General features: G+C 46.3%; 1 protein-coding gene across 1 annotated transcript in view; it reads right to left on the bottom strand.

Moving 5' to 3' along the window:
- Positions 1–19,656, bottom strand: part of macrod2 (mono-ADP ribosylhydrolase 2) — a gene marked incomplete at its 3' end in the record, with an annotated part of 1,144,860 nt that overhangs the window by 671,094 nt on the left and 454,110 nt on the right. The gene's annotated exons all lie outside the window — the stretch shown is intronic.

The following is a 19,656-nucleotide window of genomic DNA, read 5'->3' as shown; positions in this document are numbered from 1 at the left end:
CTTCCGTATTATTATTACTATTATTTATTTACCTTTATTTAACTAGGCAAGTCAGTTAAGAACAAATTCTTCAATGACGGCTTAGGAACAGTGGGTTTACTGCCTTGTACAGGGGCAAAACAACAGATTTTTACCTTGTCAGCTCGGGGATTTCATCTTGCAACCTTTCGTTACAAGTCCAATGCTCTAACCACTAGGCCACGCCCCCGTGAGGCAAGCCATTACATCAGGCATCATGGAACTGCCTTTTCTACTGAAATTTATAAACCACATGTGACGAAATGTACATTTCATGCTTAAGAGACGTGTGGTAAGCCAGATGTCTCAAATGGTTAAGACCATGCAAACCATAAGACCTGAAGACCATCCCATGTGGAGCATTGGCTACGCGGCTGGAAATGGTTAAACTCCGAGACAGTCGATTCACAACAGAAAGAGCAAATTCTAGATGACACAAATTGCTAGTCTGCAGCTAGAAATTACGTGAACCTAGAATGAGCATCCCGACAACCTCCGAAGCAAATATTCTATGAGAACACTTCTGAATGGTACTCTGAAGTATCCATTCTAACCACCTACAACCATAAAATACTTTGTGACTTCAATGACTTTGTGACTTCAATTAACCAGAGACTCTGATGAACCCTACAGGACGATTGATGATTCCAACAGAGAAGACAATGACATATGGGTGTAAATATATATGCATTGCAATTATTCTCGAATGAGCGGCTGTTCATGTGCAAAGGATTAGTATTTCAATTAATATAATTATAGACTGTGTGTAGTGAATCCATTTGTCTTTCCCGCTCTTTCTCAGTCCCACCCCTTTCCTTTTGTCTACCAAGCTGTCATATCGGCTTAGCCCACTAGGGACTTTTATATCACTGTTAGTAACCAATATCTACTGTTTGTTTGTGATGTATTTCTGTGATTATTTAGTTAATTAGTAAATAATTAAGCCAATTTGTATATTGCTTATTCATAATTTATGCTAGGGTTCGTGCAGATAACCAATAATTTTTCGACGTTTGGAATAAGACTAACAAGGTAATAATAATACATGAATGAGAATGACTAATCGATCAGATATTAAAATTACTGAAGAGTTATATTTGGAAAATTATAGCTCTGTAAATTGCCATTTTCTGTGGTGCCCCAACTTCCTGGTTAATTGTGTTTACATGATATGTTTAATCACCTAATTTTAATTACACATAGAGAATTAATTTGATAAAATAACAGTCTTCACATTTAATGATAGTAAAGACACGACAATACTGTAAAGTTTTTTACACTAACTTATAGGTAACTGTCTGCCAGTTATATTGTTATGCGTGATCAATCTGTGAATGCTACTGACTACAGTAGAGCAAGTTAATCAATTTCAGTCTCTAATGACCGCTTGGTGAATGTTGGTGCATTAGCAGTTTATAAAACAAAATACAAGTAATCTGAACACAAGTTGGACACGTGTTTACGGAGTTACTGTAATTGCTTGGTCTTCAACATATCACAATTTTCAATGAGCGTACAAAACATTATGAACTCTTTTAAAAATGGTGTATTGACACTCGGCTATTAATCAAAAATACAGGAAGCGGCAACAGTATCAATGTCAAATTATGTTTTAGGAATGTTTAGGGCTGTCCCCGACTAAAAAAAATATGTGTAGACCGAATGTCATCTGTTCTTTAGACCAATCGATTGATCAACATTTTAAAACGTGTATTTTTCCATATACAGTACCAGTCAAAGTTTGGAGACACCTAATCATTCAAGGTTTTTTTTCTTTCATTTATTCTTTACTTTGTAGAATAATAGTGAAGACATATGGAATCATGTAGTAACCCCAAAAAGTTTTAAACAAATCAAAATATATTTGAGATTCTTCAAAGTAGCCACCCTTTGCCTTGATGACAGCTTTGCACACTCTTGGCATTCTCTCAACCAGCTTCATGAGGTAGTCACCTGGAATGCATTTCAATTTACAGGTGTGCCTTGTTAGAATTTCTTTCCTTCTTAATGCGTTTGAGACAATCAGTTGTGTTGTGACAAGGTTGGGGTGGTATACAGAAGATAGCCCTATTTGGTAAAAGACCAAGTCCATATTATGGCAAGAACATCTCAAATAAGCAAAGAGAAACGACAGTCCATCATTACTTTAAGTGCAGTCGCAAAAGCCACAGGAAAGGAAGACTCAGATTTACCACTGATGCAAAGGATAAGTTCATTAGAGTTACCAGGCTCAGAAATTGCAGCCCAAATAATTCCTTCACAGAGTTCAAGTAACAGACAAATCTCCAAATCAACTGTTCAGAGGAGACTGTGTGAATCAGGCCTTCATGGTTGAATTGCTGCAAAGAAACCACTACTAAAGGACACCAATAATAATAAGAGACTTGCTTGGACCAAGAAACACGACCAATGGACATTAGACTGGTGGAAATGTGTCCTTAGGTCTGATGAGTCCAAATGAACGGATGATTCCCGCATGTGTGGTTCCCACCATGAAGCATGGAGGAGGAGGTGTGATGGTGTGGGGGTGCTTTGCTGGTGACACTGTCTGTGATTTATTTAGAATTTAAGGCACACTTAACTAGCATGGGTAGTTACGCCATCCCATCTGGTTTGAGCTTAGTGGAACTATCATTTGTTTTCAACAGGACAATGACCCAACACACCTCTATGCTGTGTAAGGGCTATTTGATCAAGAAGGAGAGTGACAGAGTGCTGCATCAGATGACCTGGCCTCCACAATCATCCGACCTCAACCCAATTGAGATGTTTTGGGAGGAGTTGGACCGACGAGTGAAGAAAAAGCAGCCATCAAGTGCTCAGCATATGTGGGAACTCCTTCAAGACTGTTGGAAAGGCATTCCAGGTGAAGCTGGTTGAGAGAATGCCAAGAGTGTACAAAGCTGTCATCAAGGCAAAGGGTGGCTACATTGAAAAATCTAAAATCTAAGATATATTTAAAGTTATGTCAACTGTTATGACATATTATGACATGAATATGGCCGTGTCATGACAATCCAAACCAATCTGGGACCAGGCTAGTGTCACCTTAGAGAGCCTCCTGTTTCTGACAGAATGATGAGCAGCACAGGGTAAACCGCAGAACATCACCCCTAGAGCAGTTGTGCCGTCGTCTGTGAAGTGTGTGTGTTTCCAGGTAGTGTCACGAGCCTTCCTTCTCAGACAGAATGATGGTCTCAAAAACCTAAAGCTTGGAGCTGTGCCCGTGGTGCTGACCGTTAGTAGGAATAAAAATGCTGAGCAGATCATGCCGATTGCCAGGATCAGTATCTTACCGCATTGTACCTCACACACGCAAGCATGCAAGCAGACACACACACAGCATCTTACCTCATCTTTACCGCCATTGATTTAATTTACCTGCTTTACACCACTTCACGGAATGGGACGCGCGACACACAGATGTTTTTTACAGTGTGTGTGTGTGTTCCAGATATTGTTTTGTGGAGGGATGTGCTCATTTTGGAAGTGGGTTACACTTTTGGTTGGTGAAATACAAGACCCTTGTGTCACGCCTGAACAGTCTTGGTTATCAGTGAAATACCACCCGTTCTGTCACACCTGAACAGCCTTGGTTATCAGTGAAATACCACCCGTTCAGTCACACCTGAACAGCCTTGGTTATCAGTGAAATACCCCCGTTCTGTCACACCTGAACAGCCTTGGTTATCAGTGAAATACCACCCGTTCAGTCACACCTGAACAGCCTTGGTTATCAGTGAAATACCACCCGTTCTGTCACACCTGAACAGCCTTGGTTATCAGTGAAATACCACCCGTTCTGTCACACCTGAACAGCCTTGGTTATCAGTGAAATACCACCCGTTCTGTCACACCTGAACAGCCTTGGTTATCAGTGAAATACCACCCGTTCTGTCACACCTGAACAGCCTTGGTTATCAGTGAAATACAACACCGTTCTGTCACACCTGAACAGCCTTGGTTATCAGTGAAATACCACCCGTTATATCATGCCTGAACATCATTGGTTATCAGTGAAATACCCCCGTTCTGTCACGCCTGAACAGCCTTGGTTATCAGTGAAATACAAGACCGTTCTGTCACACCTGAACAGCCTTGGATATCAGTGAAATACCCATCCTTCTGTCACACCTGAACAGCCTTGGTTGTCAGTGAAATACCCATCCTTTCTGTCACACCTGAACAGCCTTGGATATCAGTGAAATACCCATCCTTTCTGTCACACGTGAACAGCCTTGGTTATCAGTGAAATACCAATCCTTTCTGTCACACCTGAACAGCCTTGGTTATCAGTGAAATACCAATCCTTTCTGTCACACCTGAACAGCCTTGGTTATCAGTGAAATACAAGACCGTTATATCATACCTGAACAGCCTTGGTTATCAGTGAAATACCAATCCTTTCTGTCACACCTGAACAGCCTTGGTTATCAGTGAAATATCAATCCTTTCTGCCACACCTGAACAGCCTTGGTTATCAGTGAAATACCCATCCTTTCTGTCACACCTGAACAGCCTTGGTTATCAGTGAAATACCAATCCTTTCTATCACACCTGAACAGCATTGGTTATCAGTGAAATACCCATCCTTTCTGTCACACCTGAACAGCCTTGGTTATCAGTGAAATACCAATCCTTTCTGTCACACCTGAACAGCCTTGGTTATCAGTGAAATACCAATCCTTTCTGTCACACCTGAACAGCCTTGGTTATCAGTGAAATACCAATCCTTTCTGTCACACCTGAACAGCCTTGGTTATCAGTGAAATACAAGACCGTTATATCATGCCTGAACAGCCTTGGTTATCAGTGAAATACAAGACCGTTCTGTCACACCTGAACAGCCTTGGATATCAGTGAAATACCCATCATTTCTGTCACACCTGAACAGCCTTGGTTATCAGTTAAATACCCATCCTTTCTGTCACACCTGAACAGCCTTGGATATCAGTGAAATACCCATCCTTTCTGTCACACCTGAACAGCCTTGGTTATCAGTGAAATACCAATCCTTTCTGTCACACCTGAACAGGATTGGTTATCAGTGAAATACCCATCCTTTCTGTCACACCTGAACAGCCTTGGTTATCAGTGAAATACCAATCCTTTCTGTCACACCTGAACAGCCTTGGTTATCAGTGAAATACCCATCCTTTCTGTCACACCTGAACAGCCTTGGTTATCAGTGAAATACCCATCCTTTCTGTCACACCTGAACAGCCTTGGTTATCAGTGAAATACCCATCCTTTCTGTCACACCTGAACAGCCTTGGTTATCAGTGAAATACCAATCCTTTCTGTCACACCTGAACAGCCTTGGTTATCAGTGAAATACCCATCCTTTCTGTCACACCTGAACAGCCTTGGTTATCAGTGAAATACCAATCCTTTCTGTCACACCTGAACAGGATTGGTTATCAGTGAAATACCAATCCTTTCTGTCACACCTGAACAGGATTGGTTATCAGTGAAATACCCATCCTTTCTGTCACACCTGAACAGCCTTGGTTATCAGTGAAATACCAATCCTTTCTGTCACACCTGAACAGGATTGGTTATCAGTGAAATACCAATCCTTTCTGTCACACCTGAACAGCCTTGGTTATCAGTTAAATACCCATCCTTTCTGTCACACCTGAACAGCCTTGGATATCAGTGAAATACCCATCCTTTCTGTCACACCTGAACAGCCTTGGTTATCAGTGAAATACCAATCCTTTCTGTCACACCTGAACAGGATTGGTTATCAGTGAAATACCCATCCTTTCTGTCACACCTGAACAGCCTTGGTTATCAGTGAAATACCAATCCTTTCTGTCACACCTGAACAGCCTTGGTTATCAGTGAAATACCCATCCTTTCTGTCACACCTGAACAGCCTTGGTTATCAGTGAAATACCCATCCTTTCTGTCACACCTGAACAGCCTTGGTTATCAGTGAAATACCCATCCTTTCTGTCACACCTGAACAGCCTTGGTTATCAGTGAAATACCAATCCTTTCTGTCACACCTGAACAGCCTTGGTTATCAGTGAAATACCAATCCTTTCTGTCACACCTGAACAGCCTTGGTTATCAGTGAAATACAAGACCGTTATATCATGCCTGAACAGCCTTGGTTATCAGTGAAATACAAGACCGTTCTGTCACACCTGAACAGCCTTGGATATCAGTGAAATACCCATCATTTCTGTCACACCTGAACAGCCTTGGTTATCAGTTAAATACCCATCCTTTCTGTCACACCTGAACAGCCTTGGATATCAGTGAAATACCCATCCTTTCTGTCACACCTGAACAGCCTTGGTTATCAGTGAAATACCAATCCTTTCTGTCACACCTGAACAGGATTGGTTATCAGTGAAATACCCATCCTTTCTGTCACACCTGAACAGCCTTGGTTATCAGTGAAATACCAATCCTTTCTGTCACACCTGAACAGCCTTGGTTATCAGTGAAATACCCATCCTTTCTGTCACACCTGAACAGCCTTGGTTATCAGTGAAATACCCATCCTTTCTGTCACACCTGAACAGCCTTGGTTATCAGTGAAATACCCATCCTTTCTGTCACACCTGAACAGCCTTGGTTATCAGTGAAATACCAATCCTTTCTGTCACACCTGAACAGCCTTGGTTATCAGTGAAATACCCATCCTTTCTGTCACACCTGAACAGCCTTGGTTATCAGTGAAATACCAATCCTTTCTGTCACACCTGAACAGGATTGGTTATCAGTGAAATACCAATCCTTTCTGTCACACCTGAACAGGATTGGTTATCAGTGAAATACCCATCCTTTCTGTCACACCTGAACAGCCTTGGTTATCAGTGAAATACCAATCCTTTCTGTCACACCTGAACAGGATTGGTTATCAGTGAAATACCAATCCTTTCTGTCACACCTGAACAGCCTTGGTTATCAGTTAAATACCCATCCTTTCTGTCACACCTGAACAGCCTTGGATATCAGTGAAATACCCATCCTTTCTGTCACACCTGAACAGCCTTGGTTATCAGTGAAATACCAATCCTTTCTGTCACACCTGAACAGGATTGGTTATCAGTGAAATACCCATCCTTTCTGTCACACCTGAACAGCCTTGGTTATCAGTGAAATACCAATCCTTTCTGTCACACCTGAACAGCCTTGGTTATCAGTGAAATACCCATCCTTTCTGTCACACCTGAACAGCCTTGGTTATCAGTGAAATACCCATCCTTTCTGTCACACCTGAACAGCCTTGGTTATCAGTGAAATACCCATCCTTTCTGTCACACCTGAACAGCCTTGGTTATCAGTGAAATACCAATCCTTTCTGTCACACCTGAACAGCCTTGGTTATCAGTGAAATACCCATCCTTTCTGTCACACCTGAACAGCCTTGGTTATCAGTGAAATACCAATCCTTTCTGTCACACCTGAACAGGATTGGTTATCAGTGAAATACCAATCCTTTCTGTCACACCTGAACAGGATTGGTTATCAGTGAAATACCCATCCTTTCTGTCACACCTGAACAGCCTTGGTTATCAGTGAAATACCAATCCTTTCTGTCACACCTGAACAGGATTGGTTATCAGTGAAATACCAATCCTTTCTGTCACACCTGAACAGGATTGGTTATCAGTGAAATACCCATCCTTTCTGTCACACCTGAACAGGATTGGTTATCAGTGAAATACCAATCCTTTCTGTCACACCTGAACAGCCTTGGTTATCAGTGAAATACCAATCCTTTCTATCACACCTGAACAGGATTGGTTATCAGTGAAATACCAATCCTTTCTGTCACACCTGAACAGGATTGGTTATCAGTGAAATACCCATCCTTTCTATCACACCTGAACAGCCTTGGTTATTGTGATTTGCTTAGGCTCTTAAGAAACCCATACAGTTGTGTAAGCCTCTTTAAAGCTACAAAACTGTCAGTGTTCAACATTAACCTCTGTTAACAATACAACAGAACAGATGAACAAGAATCACATTTACCCTCACGGGTGGCAAAAAATAACTATACAACAGCCACGCCCCTGCTAAGCCACACCCCCATTATTTTGAACTGACTCGCTGGGTAATATCTCAATAACCCAGCGCATCGATAACCCAGCATCCAGCATCAATAACCCAGTGGTTTTCAAAGAAAACAACTCAACTAATTGACCCAATGTCTGTAACCAAGCAGTTGGGTCAACCAAACAACCCAGCAATTTTTAGAGTGCAGGAAGCCGCATTGCACTTTCTCTGAAATCCTTCCAGGTGTTATTATGTAGACAGGGTATAGTGACTGTATAGATGCTTTTCAATCTGTGATGATGCAAATAATGTGTGATCTTGGGCTTTGTCCCAAACGTCACCCTATTACCTACATAGTGCACTACTTCTGGTCAAAGGTAGTGCACTATGTAGGAAACAGGGTGCCATTTGGGACGTAGACTTACCCTCCTCACCTGCTCCCATTGTGAGCGGACGGTTAAGGAACCCATTCAAGGAAGGCTCAATTAAATACATACAAAATATCACATCACACATGTAGACCCGAGAAGGAGAAGTACCGGTGAAGGTCATGAAGGCTGTTTATTGGCTCTTCCTCTCAGTAGGTGGGTGGGTGGGCGGGCGTGTGTAATCACAGTTTAGACTTCTTAATGGAGGAAGTTCTCATTTAAATGGGCTCAATCTAGAGACTAAGGTAGTATCCCTAATGGCACCCTATTTCCTATGTAGTACACTATTTTTGACTAGGGCCCATATGGTCTGGTCAAAAGTTTTGCACTAATGAATAGGGTGCCATTTGGGATGAGGGCTAAAGCATCTGCTCCTGTCCACCCCACAGCCAGACACACACACCCACCCCCACAGCCAGACACACACACACACACACACACACACACACACACACACACACACACACACACACACACACACACACACACACACACACACACACACACACACACACACACACACACACACACACTACTCTCTCTCTCTCTCAACTGGTTTCTCTCACTGTCAGCTCTGACTGCTGAAATATAGCAGCTATAATAGTTCATCCAACTAATCTATCTCCCTGGACTGGCTGCCACAGGCTTTAGGTAGGGCACACAGACACAGACACTCACAGACACATACACGCACACACAAACTTTCATCTCCTCCAATGTGGGACAGGGCATGTATTCATCTTCACTCTGTGTATGTCTGTCTAGTTCACTGAGAGCTACCCCCTCTACCCTCCACCATCACTTCATCCAGGCTGGGATGGACTAATGAAGACAACTCTGGGATAGGGCTAGACGGTATCCCTCTCAACTAGGAAGAGAGAGAGAGGGGGAGGATGGGGGAGGGGAAATAAATAATGAAAGACAGACAGAGAGACAGCGCTAGATAGCTAGAAGAAAAAGAAAGTTAAAGGAGAGAGGGAGAGAGATAGAGAAACAGAAAGAGAGAGTGACAACGGCATAGAAGGTAACTCTTCAGCTCGACTAGAAGGGCTGCGATGCCATGAGCCAATGTGACGTTCTACCTTCCACACGAACGCGTTGTTTCGAGAGTGGAGAGGAGCAGAGGGGAAGAGGAGAGGAGGAGAGTGGAAGATGAGAGGAGCAGAGGGGAAGAGGAAAGGAGAGGAGGAGCAGAGGAGAGGAGCAGAGGGAAAGAGGAGAGGAGCAGAAGGAAAGATGAGAAGAGCAGAGGGGAGGAGAGGAGCAGAGGGGAAAAGGAGAGGAGCAGAGGGAAAGAGGAGAGGAGCAGAGGGGAAGAGGAGAGGAGCAGAGGAGAGGAGCAGAGGGGAAGAGGAGAGGAGCAGAGGAGAGGAGCAGAGGAGGAGAGGAGAGGAGGAGAGGAGCAGAAGGAAAGATGAGAGGAGGAGAGGAGCAGAGGGGAAGAGGGGAGGAGAAGAGCAGAGGGGAAAAGGAGAGGAGCAGAAGGGAAAAGGAGAGGAGCAGATGGGGAGAGGAGAGGAGCAGAGGGAACAAGGAGAGGAGCAGAGGGGAAGAGGAGAGGAGCAGAGGGGGAGAAGAGAGGAGCAGAGGGGAAAAGGAGAGGAGCAGAGGGGGAAAGGAGCAGAGGGGAATAGGAGGAAGAAAGGAGCAGAGGGGAAGAGGAGAGGAGCAGAGGGGAAGAGGAGAGAAGCAGAGGAGAGGAGGAGAGGAGCAGAAGGAAAGATGAGAAGAGCAGGGGAGGAGAGGAGCAGAGGGAAGAGGGGAGGAGAGAAGCAGAGGGGAAAAGGAGAGGAGCAGAGGGAACAAGGAGAGGAGCAGAGAGGAGGAGCAGAGGGGAAGAGGAGAGAAGCAGAGGGGAAAGGAGAGGAGCAGAGGGGGAGAGGAGAGGAGCAGAGGGGAAGAGGAGAGGAGCAGAGAAGAGGAGCAGAGGGGAAGAGGAGAGAAGCAGAGGGGAAGAGGAGAGAAGCAGAGGGGAAAGGAGAGGAGCAGAGGGGGGAGAGGAGAGGAGCAGAGGGAAAGAGGAGAGGAGCAGAGGGAAAGAGGAGAGGAGCAGAGGGAAAGAGGAGAGGAGCAGAGGGGAAGAGGAGAGGAGCAGAGGAGAGGACCAGAAGGAAAGACGAGAGGAGCAGAGGGGAAAAGGAGAGGAGCAGAGGGGGAAAGGAGCAGAGGGGAATAGGAGGAAGAAAGGAGCAGAGGGGAAGAGGAGAGGAGCAGAGGGGAAGAGGAGAGGAGCAGAGGGAACAAGGAGAGGAGCAGAGAGGAGGAGCAGAGGGGAAGAGGAGAGAAGCAGAGGGGGAAGGAGGGGAGGAGCAGAGGGGAAGATGAGAGGAGGAGAGGAGCAGAGGGGAAGAGGAGAGAAGCAGAGGAGAGGAGGAGAGGAGCAGAAGGAAAGATGAGAGGAGGAGAGGAGCAGAGGGGAAGAGGGGAGGAGAGGAGCAGAGGGGAAAAGGAGAGGAGCAGATGGGGAGAGGAGAGGAGCAGAGGGAACAAGGAGAGGAGCAGAGAGGAGGAGCAGAGGGGAAGAGGAGAGAAGCAGAGGGGAAAGGAGAGGAGCAGAGGGGGAGAGGAGAGGAGCAGAGGGGAAGAGGAGAGGAGCAGAGAGGAGGAGCAGAGGGGAAGAGGAGAGAAGCAGAGGGGAAGAGGAGAGAAGCAGAGGGGAAAGGAGAGGAGCAGAGGGGGAGAGGAGAGGAGCAGAGGGAAAGAGGAGAGAAGCAGAGGGGAAGAGGAGAGGAGCAGAGGGGAAGAGGAGAGGAGCAGAGGAGAGGACCAGAAGGAAAGACGAGAGGAGCAGAGGGGAAAAGGAGAGGAGCAGAGGGGGAAAGGAGCAGAGAGGAATAGGAGGAAGAAAGGAGCAGAGGGGAAGAGGAGAGGAGCAGAGGGGAAGAGGAGAGAAGCAGAGGAGAGGAGGAGAGGAGCAGAAGGAAAGATGAGAAGAGCAGGGGAGGAGAGGAGCAGAGGGGAAGAGGGGAGGAGAGGAGCAGAGGGGAAAAGGAGAGGAGCAGATGGGGAGAGGAGAGGAGCAGAGGGAACAAGGAGAGGAGCAGAGAGGAGGAGCAGAGGGGAAGAGGAGAGAAGCAGAGGGGAAAGGAGGGGAGCAGAGGGGGAGAGGAGAGGAGCAGAGGGGAAGAGGAGAGGAGCAGAGAAGAGGAGCAGAGGGGAAGAGGAGAGAAGCAGAGGGGGAGAGGAGAGGAGCAGAGGGGGAGAGGAGAGGAGCAGAGGGGAAGAGGAGAGGAGCAGAGGGAAAGAGGAGAGGAGCAGAGGGGAAGAGGAGGAGCAGATGGGGAGAGGGGCAGAGGGGAAAAGGAGAGGAGCAGGGGGGAAGAGGAGAGGAGCAGAGGGGAAAAGGAGAGGAGCAGGGGGGAAGAGGAGAGGAGCAGAGGGGGAGAGGAGAGGAGCAGAGGGGGAGAGGAGGAGGAGAGTAGTAGAGGAGAGGAGCAGAGGAGAGGAGCAGAGGGGAAGAGGAGAGGAGCAGAGGGTAAGAGGAGAGGAGCAGAGGGGAAAAGGAGAGGAGCAGGGGGGAAGAGGAGAGGAGCAGAGGGGGAGAGGAGGAGGAGCAGAGGGTAAGAGGAGAGGAGCAGAAGGGAAGAGGAGAGGAGGAGAGGGGAAGAGGAGGAGCAGATGGGGAGAGGGGCAGAGGAGAGAAGGAGAGGAGCAGAAGGAAAAATGAGATGAGCAGGGGAAGAGAGGAGCAGAGGGGAAGAGGGGAGGAAAGAAGCAGAGGGGAAAAGGATAGGAGCAGATGGGGAGAGGAGAGGAGCAGAGGGAACAAGGAGAGGAGCAGAGAGGAGGAGCAGATGGGAAGAGGAGAGAAGCAGAGGGGAAAGGAGGGGAGCAGAGGGGGAGAGGAGAGGAGCAGAGGGGAAGAGGAGAGGAGCAGAGAAGAGGAGCAGAGGGGAAGAGGAGAGAAGCAGAGGGGGAGAGGAGAGGAGCAGAGGGGGAGAGGAGAGGAGCAGAGGGGAAGAGGAGAGGAGCAGAGGGAAAGAGGAGAGGAGCAGAGGGGAAGAGGAGGAGCAGATGGGGAGAGGGGCAGAGGGGAAAAGGAGAGGAGCAGGGGGGAAGAGGAGAGGAGCAGAGGGGAAAAGGAGAGGAGCAGGGGGGAAGAGGAGAGGAGCAGAGGGGGAGAGGAGAGGAGCAGAGGGGGAGAGGAGGAGGAGAGTAGTAGAGGAGAGGAGCAGAGGAGAGGAGCAGAGGGGAAGAGGAGAGGAGCAGAGGGTAAGAGGAGAGGAGCAGAGGGGAAAAGGAGAGGAGCAGGGGGGAAGAGGAGAGGAGCAGAGGGGGAGAGGAGGAGGAGCAGAGGGTAAGAGGAGAGGAGCAGAAGGGAAGAGGAGAGGAGGAGAAGGGAAGAGGAGGAGCAGAGGAGAGGAGGAGCAGAGGAGAGGAGCAGACAGGAAGAGGAGAGGAGCAGAGGGTAAGAGGAGAGGAGCAGAGGAGAGGAGCAGAGGGGAAGAGGCCACATGCAACCAAACTCCACTTTATTTGTCATTATTTCAATTCACAAGATTGAATGAACACGTGTCAGCCACCAAGAAGTGAACCTCTGCGATATTTGAACTTGGACACTGCCATTGGACGTAATGCAACGCGAGCACAACATGGGCAGTATAGCAGCTTTCATTGATTTCAAAGGAAACATTCCCTCAATGGCTGATGGCTGTAGTGTAGCAGGGCCGTAGGACTCTGGTTCCAGTGAGTCACTATGCAGTTACCTTGGCGATAGCTGCTGTCAGTGTGCTGAGGAGGGGTACACCTCACAGTACCCTCTCCTCTCAGGGCTCAGATCCCACATGCATTAGAGTCAGTCTAACAAAGCCCTGGTTACTCCCTCTCTCTTTTTCTCCCCTGGCTTCTCTCTCTCCCTCCCTCGGCTCATCTCTTCTCTCTCACACACAGACTGAATGGAGAACCAGGGGGTTTCAGTCTTTTCTCTAAACTCCTCTCCCTCAGCTCAGACACAAAGAATCCCTGTGCTCTGCTCTCATTACAATACCCTGCTCTTCTCTGCTCTACTCTAGCCTGCTACCCTGCTTTTCAGAAATGGTGTCAGCTGCAATCTTCTCTCCTAATTATTTCTCTGTTCCTCTGAGGGTTGGATGGTTGGGGTTCAGGACTGACTGCAGAGTGGAGCTGGAGGAGGTAGTGAGGGGTGGGGGTTTGAAAGGTGGGGAGTGGATGGATGAGGCAGCAGGGGATGAAGGGTGGGGGGGTGGGGCGTGAGGGTTGTGGAGGAAGGGGTGGGAGGGGGTTGTTGTGGGGATGGGAGACGTGGGGGTGTTGTGACAAGGATTAGTTCCTAATCAAGTGCCCATCACACATCGTGTGTGTGTGTGTGTGTGTGTGTGTGTGTGTGTGTGTGTGTGTGTGTGTGTGTGTGTGTGTGTGTGTGTGTGTGTGTGTGTGTGCCTGTGCGTGCGTGCGTGCGTGCGTGTGTGTGTCTGTGTGTCTGTGTGTGTCTGTGTCAGTGAAGGCTTCTCAGAGGAGGAAGGGGAGGACCATCCTACGCAGTGAATTTCAGAACATTTAAAAAAATTAAACATTCAAATAGTTATCATTTTTAGATAAAACTATACTAAATATATTCACGTCACCAAATGCCTGATTTAAACACACTGTTTTGCAATGAAGGTCTACAGTAGTCTCAACAACACACTCTAAGCTAGCACCATGATGTAGCAGGAAGACATCTATTTCCCGTCCTTCTCTGGCTTCAATACAATTTAGTTCCCGTCCTACATTGACCTCAATACAAAACCCAGGAGGCTTGTAGGCCTTACCCCCTTCCATAGACCTACATGATAATGATGACCACTTTCGGAGGACGTCCTCCAACTAATCAAAGCTTTGCAATATGAACTGACATGTTGTCCATCCAATCGTAGGATTAGGATCAGAGAACAAACCTAGTGTGGTGTATTGGGGTTGTGCCACAGAGCATTATGGGGGTTCTATGGGTTGAGAAGCTTGGTGAGTTGGTGACATATTGGATAGAGATTGAGAGTGAAGCGTGATAGTTGTCCATGTTTAGGATATTATTCAATTGAAATGTGTTTCCTCAAACTACAGGAGACAGATTATATATAGTTTTTAGTTTTTAGAAATGTTTGTGTGGTGTTAGTGCAATGTATTTCAATTTGCCTTGCTAACTTTAGTAGCTAGTAGCTAGCTAACATTAGTTAGCTACCAGAGTGCAGTTTTCTCTTCCACAATGGCTAGCTAATGCTAACAACAATGTAGTGGATGTTTTGTTGAAGAACCCCTTTCATTGCCCACATCAGATTCAAGCTTCTTGGAAAATGGACGAACGTCTGCGTATTTAAACTTTTTAAACCTACACAACGAAAAGGTAAGAAGAAACAGAGTCACAAGCAGCTTATCGGCAAGAGTTACTTTTACTTAGGGGCATGATGAGAGGAAAAGTTCAGCTAACAAGGGCAACTACAAAGACTTTGCAGATGTAATTGCACATTACGATGCTTAACTTGCTGAGCATATGAAAGTTCCTACAGTCTTTTCTGGGATGTCGAAATCAATTCAGAATGACTTGATCGCTTCCATCGGATCTTCCATTAAAAGTTTGAATGAAAAGACAGGTTGATGCAGCACATTTTATAGTGCGCGCTCAAGTAGGATAGGCTTTCCACTAACCTCCGAGGTTTATTTAGCAAAGACGATAACACATACTTACTCCGTACAGACACAAGCAAAAACTCTTTACATAAATGTTGCAGCAGCCTAGGCTCCACCTAAACATTAGAGATCTGACATGCTGTTGAAACCCCACTGTTAGCTCAGCCCTGTGAGTTCTATCAGTTGTTGCCTCTGTATCTGGGTAGAGGAAAGCCCACTGCTAGTCTAGACATAATTCATATGAACACGTCTAGGGTTGCCTCTGTGTCTGGGTAGAGGAAAGCCCACTGCTAGTCTAAACATAGTTGATATGAACACATCTAGGGTTGCCTCTGTGTCTGGGTAGAGGAAAGCCCACTGCTAGTCTAGACATAATTGATATGAACACGTCTAGGGTTGCCTCTGTGTCTGGGTAGAGGAAAGCCCACTGCTAGTCTAGACATAATTGATATGAACACATCTAGGGTTGCCTCTGTGTCTGGGTAGAGGAAAGCCCACTGCTAGTCTAGACATAATTGATATGAACACGTCTAGGGTTGCCTCTGTGTCTGGGTAGAGGAAAGCCCACTGCTAGTCTAAACATAATTGATATGAACACATCTAGGGTTGCTGCTGTTTGACAGGGTTTTCATCCTCCACAAGGACAGGAGGTTTTTTAAACCATGTGACATGATTAGAAAAACTGATCCCATCAAAGCCCGTGTTAAACCTTTTTTACAACTAATTAATCATAGTCATACCATATAGGGTTCAGAGTTTTCCTGGTTAGGTTACCAGATAAGGAAAAACTCCAGGCCCCATAGGGTAAAATTTCCCCCCCGCTCTGGGACCTATAGTGCCACCAGTCTGCTTGCAGTTGTCTGTTATCATCAGGTATGTGGATGATCAGGGCTTTATTCAGGAACATTTCTTGGGCTACTTTGATATGTCAAGTGGGCGAGATGAGCAGTCTGTGTTTGACTTTGTGAATTCTGAGATGTCTGAGTTTAACTTCATGAAGAAACTTGTTGCCCAAACCTATGATGGCGCTGCTGTAATGGAATGTATTTGCCATCTGTATCTCCAGCTAAGTCCCCTCCTGTTCCCTAAGAGGTGATGACTACTCCAGTCCACTACCATCGTCAACTCTCTGCTGACATGAACTGAAGCCACGTCGCATGTTCCCTCTCATCCACTGGCACATTGAATGTTCCCTCTCATCCACTGGCACATTGAATGTTCCCTCTCATCCACTGGCACATTGAATGTTCCCTCTCATCCACTGGCACATTGAATGTTCCCTCTCATCCACTGGCACATTGAATGTTCCCTCTCATCCACTGGCACATTGAATGTTTCCTCTCCAAGCACTGTGAGTAGACCTGTCAATTTTCACTCATTAGTGTATGTAGAGTCAATCACATACACAAACCTATTATTACACATCCATGTGATTTTACTCCTTGCTTGGACTAACTCATTCTCAGCTCTTTAGTCTAACTGTGTAGTGTTTTGTGTTATTGTTTTTTGTCTTCCCAGTAAAATCCTGTTCTGGTATCAGTGGAAGAGTTGAGCTCTTCTCCAACACCATCCATCCATGATGAGCCTGTCCTGCACTGAGGCCTCTGAACACCTCAACCCCTGTCCTGCACTGAGGCCTCTGAACACCTCAACCCCTGTCCTGTACTGAGGCCTCTGAACACCTCAACCCCTGTCCTGCACTGAGGCCTCTGAACACCTCAACCCCTGTCCTGCACTGAGGCCTCTGAACACCTCAACCCCTGTCCTGCACTGAGGCCTCTGAACACCTCAACCCCTGTCCTGCACTGAGGCCTCTGAACACCTCAACCCCTGTCCTGCACTGAGGCCTCTGAACACCTCAACCCCTGTCCTGCACTGAGGCCTCTGAACACCTCAACCCCTGTCCTGCACTGAGGCCTCTGAACACCTCAACCCCTGTCCTGTACTGAGGCCTCTGAACACCTCAACCCCTGTCCTGCACTGAGGCCTCTGAACACCTCAACCCCTGTCCTGCACTGAGGCCTCTGAACACCTCAACCCCTGTCCTGTACTGAGGCCTCTGAACACCTCAACCCCTGTCCTGCACTGAGGCCTCTGAACACCTCAACCCCTGTCCTGCACTGAGGCCTCTGAACACCTCAACCCCTGTCCTGTACTGAGGCCTCTGAACACCTCAACCCCTGTCCTGCACTGAGGCATCTGAACACCTCAACCCCTGTCCTGTACTGAAGTCAAGCCTCTGAACACATCAACTCATCCCCTTATTCAATCACTGCTGTGATCCCTTCCCAACACTGTGTAAGTAGCCCTCTCATTCCCATTCCCTATAATATTGTAATATAAATATCTTTATTAAATGCTTTAGGTTAAAATAATTACTCTGTGACGATTTTTGAAACATGCTTTGTCGTTTCTGTGCAGTCCGCGCCTATACCATGGGTCTCCCATCCTCCTCATTTTTTTCAAGCAACCAGCCTCCACTGGTGTGTGTGTTTGTGTATGCATGGCTGCATGGCTGCATGGCTGCCTGAACTAAATGACATACAGAAGACTGTCCCAACCCTTCATTGACAGATATTCCCATGTGGTTTTAGATTATGACGTTGCCTAATCCCACCTGTTTGAAAAGAAAGACAAAACTGTTGCAGCAAAGTTCCCTCAATGAAGATTAGCATCAAAACAAGAATGATCAGAATTAACCTCCACCTGTAATACCATTGTATAGATGTTAGCCTACATCCCAAATGGCACCCTATTCCCTATTTAGAGCACTATTTTGACCATGGCTCTGCTGGTCAAAAGTAGTGCACTATATAGGGAATATGGTGCCATTTGGGACACAGACTTACTCTCAAGAGTGAGTGAAATGAAACACCACAGGATGAATTACAACCCCTTAGACAGACGCTGGTGTGTGAATAGGGGAGGTTTGTACTGACAATGACACACTATGACAACTGCTATTCCCAAGGAATGTCTACAGATCTGCTCTATTGACACAGAGAATTTTCCTGCGCAACGGGAAATACAAATTGTAGTGTATTCAAGGTTTAAAAAGGCTTCTAAAGGGTGTCATTTCCACTTTAAAATGTCAGACTTGATTTGCCCTAACAAAAAATGTATCAACCCCTATAATTCACATAATAATTCACATTTCCTGTTGCTGCAGGATTATTTGTGAGAAGCAGGGTTAAATTAAGATAGTGCATATGAATGTACTGTACGGTGGATTCAAATTAATAACTGAGTTTCTCTCAGACCAGACTGTCATTTGATTCCAGTATAGTTGTTTCATGCCCTGCCAGTCCAGGACAATAGCCGGGGGTGGAAAAATGAAGAGGAGGAGAAAGGGTGGGACGGGAGGAGACGAGGAGACGAGGGTAGGTGTATTAGGTATTAGTGTAGGACTTTTTTTTTTATAACAGCTCTAAATTGTCATGAGGATTACCATGCAGAAATCATGCTGGGAGCGCGCAACAAGATCTCATAGTTTCCCTTCGAAATTCGACGTATTATGAACAAACATCTATTTTTGACGTATCAATTCCGCATGGTTACAGGGTTAATTACGCGTGGTTACAGGGTTAATTCCGCCAGGTTACAGGGTTAATTCCGCCTGGTTACAGGGTTAATTCCGAGTGGTTACAGGGTTAATTCCGCGTGGTTACAGGGTTAATTCCACGTGGTTACAGGGTTAATTCCGAGTGGTTACAGGGTTAATTCCGAGTGGTTACAGGGTTAATTCCACGTGGTTACAGGGTTAATTCCGAGTGGTTACAGGGTTAATTCCGAGTGGTTACAGGGTTAATTCCACGTGGTTACAGGGTTAATTCCGAGTGGTTACAGGGTTAATTCCGAGTGGTTACAGGGTTAATTCCGAGTGGTTACAGGGTTAATTCCGAGTGGTTACAGGGTTAATTACACGTGGTTACAGGGTTAATTCCACGTGGTTACAGGGTTAATTACACGTGGTTACAGGGTTAATTACACGTGGTTACAGGGTTAATTCCGAGTGGTTACAGGGTTAATTCCACGTGGTTACAGGGTTAATTACACGTGGTTACAGGGTTAATTCCGAGTGGTTACAGGGTTAATTCCGCGTGGTTACAGACTTAAAACAAAAACAACTCAAAGGGTTACGCTTCGGTATTGATACCGAAGGGTTAAGGTTAGGGCTATGATTTGGGGAAGGCTTAAAAGTAAAGAATGAAAAACAAGGTGCTAGTACCATACGTTATCAGCTGTATTCACAGTATTCTCTGGGCTTGTTAGAGCATGGTGAACTGCCGTAGGAGTACGCTCCGGCATGTCTCCTCCCAGTTCTGAGCAAGCATTTTACATGTTTTGGGTTGTTTGGGTATATATCGACGTTCTCTGGACCTTTTCAAATGTCCAACATCGCATTGTGTTTCTAGTGATCAGTCTGTGCTGAGATCCCAAAATAACCAAGTCAGCTAACTAGCCCACCATACGGAGATGAACATATCAGGGACATACAATTTTCACTCTCAAATCTCCTGGATAAATTAAAACACTTCAGCCTTCATTAAAAAAAAGTCCATATTAT

The sequence above is a fragment of the Salvelinus namaycush genome, chromosome 4 (assembly GCF_016432855.1).
Source record: "Salvelinus namaycush isolate Seneca chromosome 4, SaNama_1.0, whole genome shotgun sequence".
In the NCBI taxonomy this organism is placed as follows: domain Eukaryota; kingdom Metazoa; phylum Chordata; class Actinopteri; order Salmoniformes; family Salmonidae; genus Salvelinus; species Salvelinus namaycush.
This window is presented reverse-complemented; position numbering and strand designations above follow the sequence as displayed.